The sequence below is a fragment of the Mastomys coucha genome, chromosome X (assembly GCF_008632895.1).
Source record: "Mastomys coucha isolate ucsf_1 chromosome X, UCSF_Mcou_1, whole genome shotgun sequence".
In the NCBI taxonomy this organism is placed as follows: Eukaryota; Metazoa; Chordata; class Mammalia; order Rodentia; family Muridae; genus Mastomys; species Mastomys coucha.
In genome coordinates, this window is record NC_045030.1 from 150,975,823 (window position 1) to 150,981,784 (window position 5,962).

Genomic DNA, 5,962 nt, shown 5'->3' on the forward strand with positions numbered 1-5,962 from the left:
AAGTTTTAGCAATTTCCCATGGACCTGAGGCCTTGGGTTTTGTCGTGGCCATGCCTGTGTCAACAGTACATATTCACTCAGGGCTTCACTCAGCTTGGGCTTCTTCATTTCCTTACAGTTATTGTGAGGCTCTGTCTTTCTCCTGCTGCCGATGGCTGAGGCTCTCTGCCACTGATACCTGAGTCTCTGCTGCTGGGGCCTGGAGCTCTCTGCTGAGGCCTGGAGCTGTACAGCACATTAGTTAGTTAAAAGGAGGCAATGCATAACTGAGATATTTTATTATAGGAAAGAGAAAATAGGCCAGCCATGTAGAGAGAAAGGAAGGAGAGGAAGGAGAGGAGAAGAGAAGGAGAGAGAGAAAGGAAAGAAAGAAAGCAAGAGAGCAAGAAGGCAAGAAAGAGAATAAAGAGCAGGAGAGAGAGGGAGAAGGCAAGAAGGCAAGAGGGTAAGAGAGGAAGGAGGGCAAGTGCTGCAGGCCGGCCACCCTTGGTCCCTCAACCTGCGGGAGAAACAGGGTTCCGGTATAGGTAAGCAAGATGTTGGTGGAGAAAAAATGGCACACGCAGACGTGGACACAAGAGTGTTGTATCTGAGTGTGTATTCTTAAAAATTAAACATCAGACTGACAAATGAAAAACAAAAATCTGGTGATCAGCGGTCAAGGTACATCTGAAGTCATCTGAAACACACTGGGTCTAAAGCAGTAGCCACCTCCTCTGGACTGGTGCCACATCCCGGGCTCCAAGCACTAGGGCCCATGCAGGGCCTAGCTGGAGTCCCTGGGGGCTGCGGACTGCAGGAGGGTAGAGACTTGAATGCTTGTAGCACACCATCTCTCGCCCACACACTTGGCTCAAGGTACCCCTGCCTTACCCTGGGATTATCAACTTCTATTTAGTAAACCTCAATGCTCGACCTTCTCCATTATCTCCCTAACAATGCCAGAGGCGATTAGTCTGAATGTGTAACACTCCCTACGAAATTCCAAGCCAGGGTTCTGCTAAGATGTTGGAATATTGGTAAAGGTCAAAGAACAATGTCCAATTTTGTCTAGCTATTAGTAAATCATATCTTGGGGGCACCTAGCACTCGAGACCCTCCATCGACAAATTTGGGTCACCTCTGAGTTAGGAAATGTCAAAAGGTCTCCAGGAGACTGGCTTTCTTTGAAGCTTTGTGCCTCAGATCCATGGTCAAGCCTGACATGCAGATTTCACTGCAGTGGCTGTGGCAGGCAAGAGAATGGACAAAGAACAAGAGAGAGGAGGGGGCGAACTGCCCCTTATATTGTGTGAGGCGTGGCTATCTGTGGGGTGGGCCATGCCTGGCTGTGGTCAGATAACTGGGGGTAGGGTCCAGCTAGAATGCTGGGAGCTTAAGGCATTGTCTACCTGACAGAGCACACATCTCCTGTAGGGACAGCTGTACGAGGTGGTGACTGAAACAGGAGTCAAAGACTCAGGAGTTACAGCCGATCTCCTACCATCCCTTGTGAACAGAAATTGCCCACTGGATGCTCCAGGGTTCTAGGCCTATTACTCAACTGGGTTTAGGTTGCCTGAACAGACCACTGCCCTACAAGTTTTATTTGCAAAACTTTCTTGGACAAGAGAAAGTCTAGTGATGAAGAGAATAGATTGCAGAGCCAGGATGCCTAGCTTCAAATTCTGGCTCTGCCACCCAATTAGTTGTTACCTTGAACACATTCCTTAATTTCTCTATGTCTCATTTGGTAAACAAAGAGCATAAAACTTATTTCTGGCTCATAGCAAAGACCACTTAGATAATAGCTGCAACTATGGCCCACGGTTGCAGTTACTAAGACTTTGTCCATGAGGATAGGGCTCATGTAGTTTTACCAAGACACTCAGTTGTCAGGATAGCTAGAAAGCCTATCACAAAAACTACTATGTACTAGGAATATATATATATATATATATGTATATATATATGTATATACGTATATATACATATATGTATATATGTATATATGTATATGAATGATAGGTTTCAGTCCAGACTGGATGCAGACAAAGCATAGGGTAAGATATTGTGGTGTAAGTTCATACAGGCACCTGGGGCCAGAAGCCATTTCAGAAATTCAGTTGTTTATTATCATTTAGCTTACTACAAAATGGAGACCACATACCAGATGGAGTCCCAGTAGCTAAGGAGGCCCTCAATACTTCCAAATAGGCTCCATCTATTAGATGGTCTACAGCCTCCTAAACAGAATCACCAGCTGAAGAAGTAGGTATTCAAACACACAAGCCTGTGGGAGATATTTCAGATTCAAACTGTGCTACCTTGTTTTCTGCACTTGGGGACATGAATGTGAGGAAATGATGCTAATAGCCACAGCAGCTATTTTATTATTAGGCACACACCCAAGAACAAAAAAGGGTATTCTCGGGACATGGTCCAGGAAAGGAGTCTTGTGAGAATCCTGAGTGCTTGAGAGAGAACTCCAAGGAAATAAGAGTCTTGTGACCTCACTTTCTTCAAAATGAGGGATTATTCTTGGAATGTGTTTTTATATTTCTCCCAGGTAAGCAGACAGGAATGAGTTTACTTCAGCTCTTATATTCATATGCTTCTATGGAAAAAACATGTTTTTGCCATTTGTGACTTGTCCTTGATTGACATGCCTTGCTTGGATACCTTGCTCACATGATGCTTAACCTGTTGAGTCTAAATTGCCTGATGCTCTGAATAGGCTTGGCTACTGTATGAGACTTTAGTCCACCTAGTATTAGGCCCTGCTCTTCCCGGTTCATGCTACCGACCAGAGTAGTAAATGGACTATCCTGAAGAATAGTAGATGGTAAGGATGAAAAAGCCTCTGAAATTTCAATAGCTCAAAGAAATGTAGAATTGGGGCTTACACAAACATAGGGCTGGCTTTGATTGATCCATTCTTATCTCCCTGTGCAAAGTTCAAGTCCAAGTGGATCAAGGACCTCTACATAAGGCCTGAATTTAATAGAAAAGAAAGTGGGGAAGAGCCTTGAGCACATGGGCATAGGGGAAAATTTCCTGAACACCAATAACTTATGCTCTAAGATCAAGAATTGACAAATGGGACCTCATAAAATTGCAAAGCTTCTATAAGGCAAAGGACACTGTCAATAGGTCAAAAGGGCAACCAACAAATTGGGAAAAGATCTTTACCAATCCTATATCTGATAGAGGGCTAATATCCAATGTATACAAAGAACTCAAGAAGTTAGACTCCAGAGAATCAAATAACCCTATTAAAAAATGGGGTACAGACCTAAACACAGAATTCTCAATTGATGAACACCGAATGGCTGAGAAGCACCTAAAGAAATGTTCAACATCCTTAGTCATCAGGAAAATGCAAATCAAAACACCCCTGAGATTCCACATCACACCAGTCAGAATGGTTAAGATCAAAAACTCAGGTGACAACAGATGCTAGTGAGGTTGTGGAGAAAGAGGAACACTCCTCCATTGTTGGTGGAATTGCAAGCTGGTACAACTACCCTGGAAATCAGTTTGGTGGTTCCTCAGGAAACTGGACATAGTGCTACCAGAGGACCCAGCTATACCACTTCTGGACATATACCCAGAAGGTGCTCCAACATGTAATAAGGACACATACTCCACTATGTTCATAGCAGCCTTATTTCCAGAAACTGGAAATAACCCAGATGTCCCTCAACAGAGGAATGGATACAGAAAATGTGGTACATCTATACAATGGAGTACTACTCAGCTATTAAAAACAATGAATTTATGAAATTCTTAGGGAAATGGATAGATCTGGAGAATATCATACTGAGTGAAGTAACCAAATCACAAAAGAACACACATGGTATGCACTCACTGATAAGTGGATATTAGTCTAGAAGCTTGGAATACCCAAGATAACATCCACAAACCACAAGAAACTCAAGAAGAGGGAAGATGAAAGTGTGGATACTTTGATCCTTCTTAGAAGGGGTAACAAAATACCCATGGAAGGAGTTGCAGAGACATACTATGGAACAGAAACTGAAGGAAGGACAATCCAGAGACTGCCCCACCTGGGAATCCTTCTCATATTCAGTCATCAAATCCAGACATTATTGTGGATGCTGGCAAGTGCTGGCTGACAGGAGCCTGATATAGCTGTCTCCTGAGAGGCTCTGGCAGTGCCCGACTAATACAGAAGTAGAGGCTCACAACCATCCTTTGGACTGAGTACAGGGTCCCCAATGAAGGAGCTAGAGGAAGGACCAAAGGAACTGAAGGGTTTGCAGCCCCATAGGATGAACAACAATATGAACTAACTAGTACCCTCAGAGCTCCCAGGGACTAAACCACCAACCAAAGAGTACACATGGGGGGACTCATGGCTCCAGCAGCATGTGTATAGCAGAAGATAGCCTAGTCAGTTATCAGTGGGAGGAGAGGCCCTTGGTCCTGTGAAGGTTCTATGCCCCAATGTAGGGGAATGCCAGGGCCAGGAAGTGGGAGAGGGTGGGTTGGTGAGCAGGGGGAGGGGGGAGGGAACAGGATTTTTTTTTTCTTTTTGAAGGGGAGACCAGGAAAGGGGATATCATTTGAAATGTAAATAAAGTATCTAATAAAAAAGTTAAATGTTAATTAGTTCAGAAATTGACTGAAAAAGATCCATATGAAATGGATGAAATAAACTTCCCCTATGGATAAAAGTAGAGAAAGAGCAGATTTCAAATTTGTGAATAATGATTTACCTTTGTATAAAATACAAACCAAATTTGATTAAAATGTTCATCACTAGCATTTATGGACTGTGATGATCTTTATACCTTTTGCTCATTTCTAAAAATTTACAAAAATTAAAAACAAAGGCTGAGAATTATAGGTCACTTGCCTAGCATGTGTGAGACTTTGTATTTAATTTTCAGCACCAAAAAAAGGACAAAACAATGATAATTGAATTTACTTTGTTTAATATAAAATGGAGATGAATCAGATATGGTGGCTCATTGCTATAATTCCAGTACATAGGAGGCTAAGCAGGAGACTAATTCCTGAAATTACATGAAAGACCCTAACTCAAGAAAAATAATGGAAAATATAATAGAGATGATTCAGTAGTTAATATATTTTAAGAAAGCTAGCATTTGTTTTTTTATCTGTAGCCTATATGGAAATATTCTCCAATTCATAAATTTCAGATCTACCAGGGCATCCTAAAATTTTTATGGTTCAAGTCCAAGCCTTTATTTGCCAAATAATGTCTTTCTTCACCAAATTCCCAGATCCTTATCTTTACATTCTACCTCCTGACTCAAGAATATTGAAAAACCAAATATATAAAAGAAGGCAGTTTAAGCAAAAATACATGTCATAAAAGGAAATTATTATGCTAAATTGCTTCTCTCTCTCTCTCTCTCTCTCTCTCTCTCTTATTGAAACTGGAATTTGTTATATACTCTGACTGGTGAGGTCCTCACAATCTTTCCTAAGATCAAACTTACAGCAATCCTCTTGCTTCAGCCTCCAGAGTATTGGGACTATAAGCCTGCACCACCATGCCCATCTTTCTGTTATACTGTTGGTGAGCTCATGATTAAGTTTGGAGATCAGTTTCCAGAGGAAAACTCTAAGGAGAAGACTTCAAAGACATTACCTTCATTTCAATTCTTTTGTGGGAGAGTTTTATATGCCATTCTTTCAGTCAAATATTCCCTATATTTCTGTCCACAACTTCCACCTTAATGTGATGTAGAAACCTAATAGGGCTCATGTATAAGCATTTTTTTCATCTAATTCACTGCTATTTCATGGACTAGTAATATATTGTTTATCATCCAATAAGAATCCATTGTAGGCCAGGCAGTGGTGGTTCATGCCTTTAATCCCAGCACTTGGGAAGCAGAGGCAGGCAGATTTCTGAGTTCGAGGTCTACAGTATGAGTTCCAGGACAGCCAGAGCTATACAGAGAAACCCTGTCTCAAAACACCAAAA

The 5,962-nt window shown here is 41.8% G+C and overlaps 1 protein-coding gene across 1 annotated transcript in view; it reads left to right on the plus strand.

The window, feature by feature from the left end:
* Nucleotides 1-5,962, plus strand: part of Smpx (small muscle protein X-linked) — a 133,229-nt gene that overhangs the window by 15,986 nt on the left and 111,281 nt on the right. The gene's annotated exons all lie outside the window — the stretch shown is intronic.